At 36.9% G+C, this 15,900-nt stretch overlaps 1 protein-coding gene across 1 annotated transcript in view; it reads right to left on the bottom strand.

Moving 5' to 3' along the window:
- Positions 1–15,900, bottom strand: part of SYT1 (synaptotagmin 1) — a 339,396-nt gene that overhangs the window by 214,594 nt on the left and 108,902 nt on the right. Inside the window, exon 3 of the mRNA XM_066319213.1 lies at positions 3,969–4,030. The gene's annotated coding sequence lies outside the window, so the exon portion shown is untranslated. The remainder of the gene's footprint in view (positions 1–3,968; positions 4,031–15,900) is intronic.

Below are 15,900 nucleotides of genomic sequence, written 5' to 3'. Positions count from 1 at the left end.
ATACAAATACAGAGCCATTTTGCAAAATTAGGCTGCATAACTAGCATACCTCAAAGCAGTACAGAATCTAAATCCATGACAGAGATATCACATTAAAAAACACAAAGCTGTGTCTCTAATACAGAAATGATAAAAAGAAAAGAAAAAATAAACTTTTGCAGCTCAGAATTTTGTAAGCATATAAGCCATGGAGAATGGACTCCTCTGAACAATCTTGAGATGATAGCCAAAAGAGAGGCAGTATAAACAACCTTTACATTATGCAAATGCTACTATATAATTTACCAGAAGTTCATTCTTTCACTATGTGAGGGAAAAAAAAGAGTGGAACTAATTTAGGGGAAGACCTCATTAAAAGCTTAAGGTAGTGGAAATATTCCAATGAACAATTTTATCCAAGCCTGCAGTATATGCACATGAATTTTAATTGCCAATGACAAAATCTGTGACAAAATGGCAAAACAAGGAATGAGAGCACTTTCATGCTGCTTCTACATTAATATACTGCAAAAAAGATTTAAATAATAATGTAAGGGAAGGCTATTGTGATTAGTACAGAATATTCGGGAACCACAGGCTCATTTATTTTTGAACACCATAAATTAAACTTTTACAAAATAGACCCTTCCAAAACCAAAAAAACCTTCATTTAACTACTTCATCTCTGGTACAGTACATACGTCTAGATATAATATGGTAAATGGTAAAATGTAAAACACAGTAGCTTTTGAAATAGATATTAGGGCAAACAAGGGTAATGTTGCATGTTCATGAGCTAATGGTAAGTCTAACATGATTTTAGTTCTTCTACACATAATAGAGTCAAACTGCCCATACAATAACTTTCAGTAGACCTCCTCTCAGCTGCTCACAGCAGGGTCTGGATTCTGGCTCTCCCTCTCCTCTACTAGTGCTACGCTTGTGCTACCTCCTAATTTACGGCACATTACCTGAACTTGCCTTTATCAAACAAGAGTAACAAAAAACTTGTAATCAGTCTAACACCAATTATTTGCCACTTCTTTGATAAACTGATGTCTGTGGCAGATGAAATCTGATTGCTGCTGACTATGTGAGGACAATAGACACCTTTCTTTTGAACACATGTTGCAAGATTTTTTCCCTGCTCCACAAAGGATATCTGCAATCTTTTGCAATGTCAAGGACAAATGACAATGGCTCTTGCACATAAAATAAAGTTGAGAACACGTAAAGCCCACAAAACATACAATACACTGTGACTTTTATTTTATCTTTTTTAAAATAAGAACAATATTAATTTAAGTTATATTTTCTCTGTATGTGGGGAATCCAATCTTTTTTTGCCTCTAAGTACCAGATATTTAAAATTTTAGATTTTTGTTCAAGTTGAAGGAAAAAACAGTATTCTGAAACAACTCCACAATTCCAATTTATCAATCCCAGTGTCAGAAGAATGACTGGTTACTTAGTGTATTAATAACATACAGTTCTGAAGGTACAAGGTCCAAAGGTACCATGCATGAAATTCCCTCCATGGATGAATGCACAGCCTGATCAAGCTGGTAACATTGCTTCTCATTGATGATGGATGAGAGGTAAGAGTAATTTTATTTCTGTTTTATTATTCTAATTTCCCATGTATATTCCAAAGAGAGTGTTAAATAAATTTCACATCATGAATGTTAAATAACCACTGCAGTTTCATTTTTGTAATGATATATTCATTACATGTTAGATCATTTGTAGTTTATAATTATAATACCACAACTGAGAAAATTAACTGATAGATAATATAAAAAGGCCTCGTCAACCTAGTCCGCCATCAGAATAGAGGGAATTTGTATGTGAAGGAGTACCAATAATAGTTGACTAAACTTTTCTCACTATACACAAACAAATCCATGTTTTTCTGAAACAGTTGCCTGTGAATTCTGGCCACTTGACTCAGAAACACAACTAGGGAGAAGATCTTTCAGAGTCTGCAGTAGTGAAATTTATTTTTTACAAGTAGGTCTGTAACAACTTGTGGATTTTTTTGTATGCATATATCAGTTGAATTATACAAATTGGTTGGAATTGCTAGCATTTATTCATGCAACTATCAGTCACCTGCGGCCAAAACTTCAGATCCAGAGGGCATAAGGCATAATTGATTAGGTTGAAGGTATCCCATGCATTAAATAACCACTTCCCAAGTTCCACTGTATCTTTCTACACGTCAAATGAAATTGCAAAACCTGACCCATATTACACTATGTTGCAAGCCTTTGTGAATTCCTTAGACATAGGCACGTAACATTATTCTGTGCATTATGACCTGACAACAGCAATAATGCTCTTGATCTGCAGAGTATCTATTTGATACTAGAAATAGCAAGCTCAAAATTTCCCCAAGATCAGAAACATTCTGCAATGCAGCTCTGCCAAGAGTAAGAGGAGATGGCCCTGTGTGGGAGATGCAAGCAGAAAATACGAAGTTTGAGCAGACTGCGTACGTGGCAAAAATTGGAAAGATAAAGGGTAAAAAAAGGTGTGATAGCATGTAGGGAATATAAACCACAGGAATCACAGGGGAAAGAAGAGAAAATGAAAGGAAAGTATGACTGATAGAGGAAGAAATGGAAAAAATCAAAGGAATAGATAAATAAGAGTTTTGAGAAGTTTTCTAGAATTCTCTGGTACATACTTATCATCCGCTATATATATAGACATCTTCTGGTAACACAGTTTAGTACAGCATACAAATAACCACACAGGTTCACAAACAAACATCATGTTGTCCTTGGATTTGTGAAATGTCACACATTTCCTTCCATGTTAAAGCCCATTATCAAACTTGTCTGCCCAGAGATATAATGGGTACATTTTTGCTAATGAGATTTACACACATTCTTTTTCAACAAAAGGAATTATTTTTATTACTTCTCAAGAAATATTCAAGATTCATTTCTATTCAAAACTAGCCTGTTCCATACACTAGTTTAGCTAAACGAATAGGGATTTCATATACAACAGTAAATTTCCTTAACTTGTACTGCCAAATGTATATTCTAAAAGCAGAATGGTGCTAAAGAATACATATTCTCTGCACATTGCTTAGCGTCCACAATTATCTACCACAAAAAAGGCAGGTTCTGTTGGCACCTAGCACAGAGGAACTGTTTTCTTGGAACTTTTAATAGAAATGTGTTACCACAAGTCCACCTGCTCTGCTTCTTGGAAGATACTGCCACCTGTTAAATACCCAGTAGTATGGTACACACATATTATCAGCTACAGTTCCCAGGGCACGTTACTTTGGACTGGCACTGAAGTCTGTGCTCTACTTTGTCATGACTGGTACTTCACCAGCAGCCTAAGATTTTTTTCTAGGGACAATGTCAATAATGTCACCCACAACATGAACATGGCTCATCTTCTTGTCTCAGCAACTGGTTGTAATTTCTGGGTGTTTTATAATGCTGCAGTTGTCAAAGGCCAGCGCAGCCATGCACTGCAGCTGGTCAGACAGTGCAGTGAACAGCACACCTATGACCAGGGCGGTTCAGAACAATTAGTCAGTGCTTATGTGATTAACACATACTCATAAAACTCTTTTGCTCCTACACTGACCTACCAGGATCTAACTACTGTCATCAATCTGTTTTTCTGCAAAACTCCATGTGTGAGCAAATGTTGGTGTAATACTGTTTTTAGCTCGGCACTGTCAATTTTTCTTGCAATGTATTTTAATGAGAAGAAAAATGTAATATTCTCAGTATGGGCAGCAATGAAGACACTTCGTGTGGATTACCTGGGCCTCTTACCTGAGATGATGATAGGATTCATAAATCTACTCCTGTGAAATGAAACTAAGTTGGATATAAGGCAGAAATGTTCACTAACTTCTCTACACTTGTTAGAAGTACAAATGTGAAAGAATAAATAAAATTAAAAATCAAGTGCAAGTCATGTTTAGTTTCAGAGTATGTAAGTTGGTCACTTACTGTTTTCAACAGAGAATGTGTGCTTAACTCTCTTCTCTTTGTTTATTCAGGACTCCACGCTTCTGTAAGAAAAACAAATACACGCATTTATCACCTATTTAAAATTAACTAACTACTTTCATTCGTGCTATAGAAGTTTGCCATTTTCAGATCTGTCATTTTAGTTTTCACTTATTCCAGTATTTAAAACCCTGGGCTTTTGCGAAAGCACCCAGCAGAGAAAACTGACATCACCCAGAAGAGAAAATTCACATCATCCCTTTTCCTTAAAAACCAGTTTACAGTCTTAGATACTACAATAGCAGCAGAGATGAGAGATCTACAGGTTCAGGGAACAAATCTCTCTTGAAACATCAAACTAAATGCTGGGCATCCTAATTTCATCTGGGCACTTGCAGGTCTCCCCAGTTCCAGGAAGGTGACAGGCCTTCACATTTCAGAGGTTGGCAATCCTCTCATCAAATTCAAATTCTCATGGTGTATTAGGTCTTGGCTGAACTACCCCATTAGACTGAGGAGTCAAGAAAGACAGAACATATGCCTCCAATGACAGCCACAGCCTCCCTCACCACTTTTGGAGGACAGTGGAACACACTGCAGAGGGGTGTTTGATGCCTCACTCCTGCTGTTTCATACAGGAAATTTGTATTGTGAGAACTGAACACAGCACACCAGCTGCTTTAGCCTTTCTTGGCCAGTTTACAGGCATCACAACAGAAGTGAGTTTTAAGGCAGGATTTGAAGGAACACAGCATACTGCCTTTTAACAATCTTTATTAATAAAGGCAGCTTGAGAGAAAGGGAGAAAATTGGAACTGCTGGGTGATAAGGGTTACAATAAGGGCAACACTGGTGTGAAAGGGCAAGCACAATCCAGCTGTGAGGATGACCAATTTGGATGCAGTTAAAAAATGCAGCCAAATATATAGTTACCAAGATAGACGAATGTATTTTTAATTTTACTCCAACTAGAAAACGAAAAATTTTGTTATTCTAAACTGTCACCTACAGCACACCAACACTTACGCTGGTGTTTAAAAAAGGCAAATCATGATTCCATCTGCCATCTCACTCTAATCAGCAAACCATCTTTCATGACTCAAATAATACAGGGTTCAAAATACAAATAATTATAAAATCTAATTTCCCCTTCTATTTTAGTAAGAAATTAATATTTCTTTCTGTATTGTTCTGTCAATAGTTACGACATACAGAAAACACTCATTTGCATATGAGTCTACTGAAGAAACCTGTTAAGCAACAATTAAGAACTGTTTGGAGATGAGTGCTATATAATACAATAGTCAGAAGCATCTAATATTATGATGTTACTAAGTTCTAAACTTTTGAACCATAGGAATCAGCTCTTCTATCTAAAAGCCCATTTTGTTATGTCCCAGACATCAATGAGGAGCTGAAAACTTAAAATGATGCCAGGTTAGCTGGACAACAATTTGAAATCTTATTCTAAAGGGTTTAGAATAATTCAGTTGCTGGTGTATAACACAGCTAATTTCATTCCCAGTTTGTAACTCATACCAAATGTCATCTCATGTCAATAGCCTCCGAAGGCCTTACCTCGCTAGGTGTTCTGTGTTAGCTGCACAAAATGTTCTGGAACAGACCATGACAGAACTGATCTGAACTACTGTACTCAAATATCTCTTGAATGGGTTCAAGCAAAACTTTGCCTCTTGCTGTCAAGCCAAGTCTTCCCAAATGGAGGGTTTTGAAATTCAGAAACACTCAGAAAAGAAGGTAAAATAAAAGAACCTCTAATCTCCACCTTCTCCTGGGGTTCAGAACCAGGGTTTCGGTTCAGGGCCCTGTGTATATCTTGCATATGAGCAAAGGTAGTTGCAAGTGCCTTAGAGAAATTAACATCCAGAGTCACACCTGCTCTGTGGTACACTGTCTCAATCTTCCCCTATTTCTCTAAGCTGCCTGTGTCAAGCTGTGTCATATTATTACTGAGCCTTTCAGCAGGTTCACTACTTCCTTCTGCTGCAACGACTGAAAATGGAAAGACAAATGTTTACCATAGTATTAACTGTAGATAAATGAATAAAAAACACAGGTTGTGCACTAGAGGAGCAAATTTAAGCAAAACTATGAATATGTGCAGCGCTGCATTAAGTGTACAGACAGCCTGCCTGCTCCTTTGAAGCACACGGTCTGAGTTTCCAAAGAATATGAAAAATGTAATGCTCTAGAATAAATAAGTAAAAAACAATCAATAAAATTCAACAGTTTTCCAGGAAATGAAATACCATCACTCTTTACAAGGATTTGCAGGGCTAAAATATAAGGAGATAAATAAACTGTTAAGATTTGCATTTCTAGAGGAAGATGAAAACATTACAAAATAAATTCAACTGTGCTTCCATCACTTACTATTAAACACATGCTATTTTTATTAGATGTGTTGGAAGATTAATTCATTTACCCTTGGTTATGGACTCCTGTGGGTCTTCAGTGCAGGAGATCCCCTGCAGTGACAACTATATTTTCAGAGCTACAAATAGCATCTGTCATAGCACTAGTATCTTCCAAGGCTCCGTTTTCATTTCAGTAATATTTGCAAGGGAAGATATTTCCTAATGAAACCAATTGAAATACCAACAGAAACACATTTTGATATGTGTGAATACATCTTGTAATATCTTTTTGAAGTGTAATCTGTATTTAACAAATGTCATCTACGGAAGATACTTTAAGGCATTAAATTTCAGGATAAGCACTCATTTAAATGATCTGCAACTTTTAGTTCAGTTAGTGTACAGATACGCAAAAGTAGGCAAAACAAAGCCTTTTTTCATTAATTCCAAACTCTCTGATCCCAGTCATATTTATGGTAACCAGTTATGGAAATAATTCCATTAAACTGGGACAGGACTGGAGGTTTAAAAGAAAACCAGTTCAGTCAACAACACTGAATTTAAGATTATACATGCATATATGCTCATGAAATGAAACTCTACTCAACTGCAAGGAAGGGATTCTTTGCAATTTTTCTTAGGAAGCTCTTGTTTAACTCATACAGAAACAGAGTGGATTTACATTTATTACAGGTGACAGAACATTTTTAGCATCACAGAATCATGGCAAAAATAAGCCCCTTTTATTAGAAGCTTCACTTTTCATTGTGAACTATGTTACAAAAGATGAAAGAGAAGTTGTATGGTAATTAAAAGATTTCTCAAGATATCTTAGGCCATCTGCAGTTTCTTTATTCCATTACTATTTTTACAGTCAGGAACAACTATGTGATCTTTTACAAACTCCATGAAGAAAATATTTTTATCTGTTTAAGATTATGGGCTAAACACTCACTAGTCGAGCATATGGCTGCTATTTGAGTATTATTCTTCTCTCTCTTCTTTTATGCACTGAGGAATAATTTTGCAAACTGAAACTCGGTACTCTGGAGTAATAAAGAGCTGCTAATATATCATCATTATAGCTCAGTGACAGTTCCAGAGCACAACTGGACAAAATTTTTGTCATGAAGGAATAGAAGCTCTAGAAATCAGTTTCAGTAGGGTTTTGGTTTTGACAGAGCTGAAACTTAGCCCAGGTTTGTTCACTTTACTGATTGTCTTTCAGACCTGAGGACATCCACTTATGTGGCATATCTGGGGGTTTGGAATAAACCATTTCAAAATTTTGTAAGGCAAAACAAAATACATAAACTAAATCTCAAACAAATAAAGTAGCCGGTGTTTAGCCTACTGAATTTAACGGCACATCCTCAAAACACAAACCCAGTAGTCTTAGAAAGCGAAAAAGGGTATTTCAAATTTTATTCTCTGCTTTAAAATAATAATTTATGAGAGAAAATCAGATTAATTGAAAGTGGAGGAGTCCATTATGAATAGACTGGCATTCTGTTTAACACAGAACTGACATCTGGAAAAATGAGGCTAGCATTCGATTATGAAGTTTAAATTAGCTAATAACCAGTACAGAGCCTGGATAATTTCCAGTTGCATAATGTACAACAAATTAAATGCATTTTGGAAAAAAATGCAGTTGTGGGAATTTATTAATAGTTTCAAATATTGAAACAGAAATTGTCGTACATTATGAACTTTACAGTCCTTAATCATATGTATATTTCACTACTTTATGGGCTTAATTTGCACAGCATCAACTTTTACTGTGAGTAACATTGATTTTGTCAAAACCTCAAATAAGTCACAGAACAGATCTAAGGATTACTTCAGAAGGGATTTAAAGCACACACTGTGAATCTCTATACAACCACCACTTAAAACACTATCCGTTCAGACCCAGATGGATTGCTATGGCAACAGAATCCCAAATACCAGGTTTGTAACTAAAAAAAATGTAAATTATTGATGAACTCAGAGTTGTCTCTCTTGGACACCCTCCTATTCAAATACCAACCCGTATGGTTAGAATACAGAGAAATGGTTGATATGCAATTTCCCCAGCCCAGCGAGCACTAATCCCAAAGGATTTCATTAAATCTTTTGGCTTAAATTTTTATTCTTGGAACAGCAGTCAGCAAGCAAGGATTACATTAAAACAGGCACTATTGAGGTCATTACTGACTGAATTCAGGCCCGTAATATAACAAAGCAGGAACTAATTTTACATATACCTCCACACACACACCTCCCCTTTTCCAAAATAGTACTGCTCTAAGTTACTATATATTTGATGACAGCATTTTTTCCACTCACATCACCACCCTTCCTCCTTGCCTACAGGTAATGATAGAGAACAGTACTAACGAGTAAAAAAACAAAAAGACATATAATTTGATAAAGAGATGCTCTCATGGTAGACGTGACTGTGCATAAACAACTGAGTTGCAGAACAAAGAATGTAAGGAAGCTCTGCAGTCTTTGACACTTTGTAAGTCAATACCAGGAATGAAAACTTCTCTAGCAAACGAGCAAACAAAAAGAGAAAAAGTACTTATTGGGACTTTTATTGAAAATGTCATGAACAATCTGATAAGACAACAAATAGTGGTAGGAAAGCCAAGCACTACTAGAAAGCCTCTCAGACTTTATACAGAATGTGATTAACACAGTAAGTGTCAGACAAAAATAGACCCACCAGTTCTCAGCTTTTGGACTGTGACAGTCCAGCCTGTTTTACAAGAAACTATGGCTTTAAAAAACCAGACAATTCTCAGGTGTGTGGTTGCCATCAGGTGTCAGTGTACATGGAAAAAAAATGGCAAACTGACTGTAAGAGTTTGTTACCAGATCCAATGCCCACCCAAAACCAGAGGGAAAAGCCAGGACAGGGGTAAGCTTGTGAAGATGGGTAAATATGGAAGGATGCTTTTGCTAATAGAAAGGAAACAATTATTGAAACAGAAAATGCAAGAGAGATAAAACCAAGGCATACTGTCAATTTCCTATGACAAGGCAGAAATTTAGAGCAACAGAAGGAAAGAAGATAGTGGTTGTACTACACACTTTCTGGTGGGGCAGGAGAAATTCTCTCATCTCATTCATACAGATGAGCATTTATTCAATGCAGTACATAAAGACAAAGGACATATTTAGGAGAGCTGTCATTTGAACAGCCATTTAAGTTCATAGATATTAACTATACTGCAAGCCTTTTTTAGGTCTCAACATTCAACTTTTAAGTACTTCAGAATGCAGTTTACCAGAATGCAAGTGCAGCATCACTGTGGACACTAAAGACAAAACCAGTATTTAGACTCTGCTTATCTCTGTCCAGTCTGTGGTTGGGCCATTCCCACTCTGTGACCCATGTATTTTAAAGGTGAACAGTTTTCAGTTCTACAGGTTTCTCTACGCAGCAAAGGACTCTGCTCATCATGGAATTTACCTCTGGGAGTCCTCTTTATAGTACTATAGCAATGAAGTTGCTTTTTCAGCCTCTGTTCACGTGTATTGAGCTACCTGCCACCTAAAGTTCAAACATCCTCCCCTGTAACTTCCTCAGAATTTCAGTTCTTAGCAGAACTCGAGTGTTTCAACACCTGACTAGCTTTTTCTTGTTATTAACAACGAGTCCATCAGACATGCTGTGTTTCTGTTGCACACAACTCATGCACAGGCAAGAGCAGCTCCTAACCTCAGCAAGTTCCAGCTGCTCCTCAATTGCCCCTTCACTGCTCTCCCAGTTGCATGATGCTTCCACATTCTCAGACTCTTTCTCCTACCAGTAGTGCCCGGAACACGCCTTGTTACCCTCTTTGGCTCTCAGTTCTTGTGGATTCAGATCTCTTGTTGCCCATCAAAAGCCTTTTCCAACTTCTGCTTTATCCTTACACTTGGCTTGATGTTAGAAGACCCATCCACTCTGACACTTCCATCAAGCACACCTAGGTCAGCATCATAATTTCATGATCAATAAACAATCATATGAATCAGCAGGCACTAAAAGACTCTCTTTTCAAGAAAGAAAACATATTAATGGTGATGATAAAGTCAGTGACAATACAGTCACAAATGGGTATCTGAATCATCTTGAGACGTTGCAAGAATCTTATGTGGCCAAAGGAGTATCAGAATTCGGGGCAACAATAGCATTTCCTCCCTCCAGTAGCTATCCAGGAAAATACCTATCTCTTCACCTACTAACACTCATTTCATTATGAAGCTACTGTAGTCCTGCTGCATAAATGGGATGGCACATGTGCCAACAATACGGATGCACACCAAATGTGGCAAAGACTTCCAGGGAAGATTTGCATATGACAGACCATTAAAGTAGCTAAGCTGGATGTGCTCACAGCATGTAGGGACACTTCAACTACTATGCTATATCTGCCATGTAGTAACTGCGGAGCTGCTCTGGAAGTAATCTTCCCAGTATGTAGCTTGCTATTCCTGGTTTGATTGCTGGGTATGTCTCAGCCCTTTGCTTAGACAAGAATAGAATTTTCAAACTTTACATGAAACTTATATTTTTCCAATTGCAAATATGAACACGTGCGAATGCTAACATTTATTAACAATAAAAAGCCATAAAACTTCATACATCACAGTGAAAGTTCATTTTCCTAAGTGAAAGTTTTCAAGACTTCAGCTGAAACAACCACCACTCGTAACAGGGCATTCCATCAAATATAGTTCCAAGTATTTTCATGCTTTTCTAGACAGTAAGATATAGAGCTACAATTATTTTCTGAGACATTTTAGAAAAAAACACCACAGTTCTCCGTAAGCTGCTCCATCACACTATTTAGACTAAGCATCTTGGATCATATGAAACTATAAGAAAGTAGTTCCTAGCATAATTGGTTTCAGATGTCACATTTAGGTTGCTTGTTAACAGCTATAAACTAAGACTGATTTAGAAGCACAATGGAGGTTTTTAATCAGCCTCCTAAATCCTTCCTAGAAAGATAACATATCTTTACATTAGTAGATAGACACTCAGCTGCATTCCAGTGTTTGAAGATTCAAAATCTAATTGCTTTTATCATAGGATGAAAGAACCTGCTGCAATATCCTCTGCAGGAAGTGATTATGTGTTACATAACGCAGCTGATATTTTTGTTCTGGTGCAAGAGGTTTTATTTATTTATTTATTCGCTTACTTATTTATCTATCAATTCTTCTTTACAAAAATGTACTATTATGGGTAAGCAATTCACCCATAAAAATCTGATAGTCAATGTCAACATCTCAGCAAATTAAGTGACATAATCTATGGGCGAGTTGCTCAAATACCCTTTCTGTATTACTCTAGAGAGACCTACAGTGGCAACAACTTCAGTATTTCTTGGCCATTTAAATACATCACTTCAAAGATAACTTTTTAGATAAAGAGAAAATTCTAAGCAGACTTATTCTGTGGTTCATCTGGATAAATACACAAAATCTGTAGAGATGATAATTAACCACTGCTATGTCAGCCCACATTTTTTATACCATACAGTTTTATTCACGCCACCGTTTTCTCCTAATGGAAATTATTAAAAATATTTTTGAAAGTCTACCAAGGCTAAATAAAGACAAAATCAAGTTACTGCCTACCCCCTCCTGTACTAATCCAAGACTACATGCTGCTCAGATTTCTGGTAAGCAGCAAAACAAATCCTGTAAAGATAGGCACATCACTTTCTAAAGCTGGTACCCTTGATTTCTCACATTAATTTTAATGTTGCTTGTTCTGCACTCACCATGCAACAAGCCCTTTTGCTCCACAGCAACTGTTCTCTGCTCCCTTTCACCTTTTTATAACTATCTGGGTGCTTCATATCCTAACACTACTATTTCCAACCTTCATGTGCGATTTCACTAGTCTCACAATCACAGCTGGCTTCTCCTTTCCATTGAACTACACTTCAAACTACTAAGAGGATGAAAAGACACCAACTTAAAAGAAGACTTCTTGGTTTTTTGTTTACAAGAAGAGATGATATTTTGTGCCTTTCTGTGGTCAACAGGAGCAAAGAATGAAACACTCAAAATTAATAATGAAACTGGACAGCACTGACCCCTTGCACTGGTACTATACTATATTAGTAATAGGATAATTAAATAAAATAAGCATACATGAAGATTTTAAATATTTATTTTCAGTTACAAAATTTAATATTTCATTACCAAAAATGTTTCTAATCAGTCTGCTATGGTTAGCATTAAAAGAACTTCATTATAACATGGTAAGAGCAAGCAAACAGTTATACCAATACTGGTGGAAATACTTTACAACCTTATTCACAGATGATTAGGACAACAAAATCATGAGCAATTAGTAAAAAATAAAAAATTCAGTCTTCTAATTATTTATGCTAAAAAAACCTGTGGTATTTCTGTCTTTGAAATGTTTATGACAAGAATGAATCACTTTATGACTTTATGTTATGAGATGGTTTCATAAAAATCACAGTCTGTTAGAAAAAGCAAATTCATCTCATACCATGTTCTTTGTCTTCCTCAACATGTAAGAATATTAGATCTCCCTATAGTCAGTAAAAAACCCCAAACTTGAGCAATCCTTAAAAATTGTCTCGCTTATTTAGTACTGTCTTATTTAAATATTTTCTTATTTAGTACTTATTCAGAACATTACTTTCTCAGTGACTGTCATTGTGGCATATAGGGCTGTCTCCTGGAAGGAGCTGTATGTAGCACCACTAAGGGATGCACAGACCAGTATTACTAGTTCTCAAACACAAGTAATAGGTTGACCAGTCAGTAGATGGTTCTGGTTCTTCAGCATTTTAACTTCTGCATAGACACAGAGGCCAACAAATAAACTAAACCAAAGAATAGCAGACAGACGCACTACAAGGGTATAAAATAGGTGAATGCCAAGAGCAATGAAAACTGGAGTTCCTTGTCTGGCTACAACTTGCTGAAGAAACACGTAACCTAAATGACAAGAGAGAACACTGAGTGACACGTAACAACAGCCTGTGGAAAGCAGGAGGTGGGCATGTAAGCGGCCGCAGCTGCAAGCGCTACCTTGATTCTCGAAAGCTGCAAAGTCAACTCAGCAGCAACTGCACAGTTCAGTAGGAATGTCTCACATTCCTGAGATAGCTGGCTGTCAGCCTGGCTGGCTGTGCGAGGGAGAGAATTTGGTCATCAGAGCTCTTAACCAAGCACAGGAGTCTCAGTGTAGTGTGTCTAAGCCATGCTACTTTGCATAGTTAGTGGCACACAGTAACATCCTGCCTGGCCACCTTGGCTTTCTTCTCTGGTCAGCTAGTAGGGTTGGGCTGGCATCTACAGTGAAGTTCATCTCCACACTTAACAGAAGCACAGTGAAAGTTTAACTAGCCCAGAGCTGCTGGTATTTGGGTCCAAATTCATTATTATATAACTTCATGTAGAGATACAATTTCCACATCTTAAAGCATTTCTTCACACACGATGTGCACACAGCGTGACAAAGGCATCTGATTTTGCAATACTAAAGACGAACTGAAGTATCATGACTTTTTTCATCTTGAAACTATAAGCAGAAACTTAGAAACTGGGGAAATGAAGCACTCCTTTTAATCACAGGTGTCACTCTGAGCTGCTGCAGAAGAGCTTTACTGTCAATCCATGCGGATTACATGCAAAGATATTATTTTAAAGAGCAGGATAAAAGACAAGTGAAGGCTTTGCAAGTCTACATAACAGTAAAAAAAAAGGAAGCATCAAGTCCACATTCAGCAAATCTGATAGCCTAATCAAAAAATAGCACATCAGACAGCGCCATGTTGACGTGCAGATGGCTAGGAACATTAAAAGAGGTAGTTATCATTATTGTTCCTTACATATTTGAGAAAAGAAAAGACATAATGATATTGTATTTGCCTGTAAAATCAACTTCCTCAGCTAGACATTGCCAGAAGGAATCTAATGGAAATATCTATTTAGTGAAAATCAAATAATTACCTCGCAATTACCATCTCATGTGTCACATTTAATGCTAGCATCTCTGAATCAAGGAAAATTCAAAAAAAGTCTATTTGAAATCCTTAAAAAAAAACATTTGGGTAAATATTTTAATTGGGCTACTTTTGCTAATGAAGCTAAGTATTCCACATAGCAATATTTCCTCCTCTTTGTAGAGCCAAATGTTAACATAAACCACCCTTTAATTTAATCTTCCTATCTATCTTGAGGAAACCTGTTTAATTTTTGATTATTAGATCCTCTGAAATACAGCTTATTTGGACCAAACTTCGGCCACTTCATAAAAACTACTGATTTGCACTCAAGTAGCACACTGGAGCAGTCTGAAGGAAAAAACCATTTGTTCTGTCTCAACTGATGTATAGCGTAATTTTCTGAGATTCTTTCGTTGCAATTTGCAAACACATTAGCTAAGTCTATGAAACAAAAGCAATCTGTCCTACACATGGCCCAGAAGAAGCAGAAGCAGAAAGTTAGAAAACATAACAAATGTTTGAACCATCTTGAGGCAAGGACATACTCTACCTCAACACAAAACATCATTATCCAAAATGTGCCTCATTTATTTTTCTGACAAAGAAAGCCTGGCCACTTAATACTGAACACAGTCTTAAAACAGGCTGTATCAGACTTTTAAGAAGGGGCCTAGAGAAGGCAAACTTACCCTAGACTAACTCAAGGAAGCAACACTGCAGTTAGGTATGAGACTTTCAGGCCCTTTTTCCAGTTCCTGCAGTTCCACCCTGAATTCCATAGTCACTCTAGCCACTTTGTAGTCACTCCTCCCAAAAGAGGAAAGCTACTGAACACTGACATGCTGAAATTCTCTGCTGAATACTCCAATGCAGAATCTAGCAGGTGCCAATGAACACATTTCAATATTGTTACTTTTTGAACAAAGCAGATGTAAGGGAATACACTGTGGGCAGGAAGAGGAATGTAAATGCAGCTTTGATGAACAGCCTGATGAGAGCATAACTGCATTCACAGATAGGAAGGGACAGCATAACAGACACTTGCACAGAATGATTGCTACAGCATCTCACAGCATGGATTTTAAACAAATCAAGAAAACACCACATGATGTATCTAAGACTTCATTTCAGCATCTGGCAAAAAAGAAATATCTGTTAAAGATCACTTCATTCAAGGAAACCCTTAATATGAGTTTATGTAAAAAGGGAACTTGAAATTGCCTGTCAACAAATCAGCAGATGCCCTTTCTGAAGCTGACAGGTGCTTTTTGGCATTATTGTAACAACCACGAATACTTCATTGCACAGGGTACAATCAGTTGCTTTAATCAGTTTCTACTATCACTTATGAAGTACACGTTCAATTTTCTCATCTATGCTTTGCAGTAACATAAAATATGCAAGTTCAGCATACTCAGGCAAAGCTGACTGTCAATATATTTTGCTTTTGACAAAAATCAGCATTTTGCCTATAAGGTTGCAGTCCTGTCTCAGGAATAACTGAAGCAAGGGCTCTTAAGCAAAATTGATTCTCCTAAAATACAGTAAAACAATCCACAGCAGTGTCAGCCGTCA

The sequence above is a fragment of the Sylvia atricapilla genome, chromosome 5 (genome assembly GCF_009819655.1).
Source record: "Sylvia atricapilla isolate bSylAtr1 chromosome 5, bSylAtr1.pri, whole genome shotgun sequence".
NCBI classification, from domain to species: domain Eukaryota; kingdom Metazoa; phylum Chordata; class Aves; order Passeriformes; family Sylviidae; genus Sylvia; species Sylvia atricapilla.
This window is presented reverse-complemented; position numbering and strand designations above follow the sequence as displayed.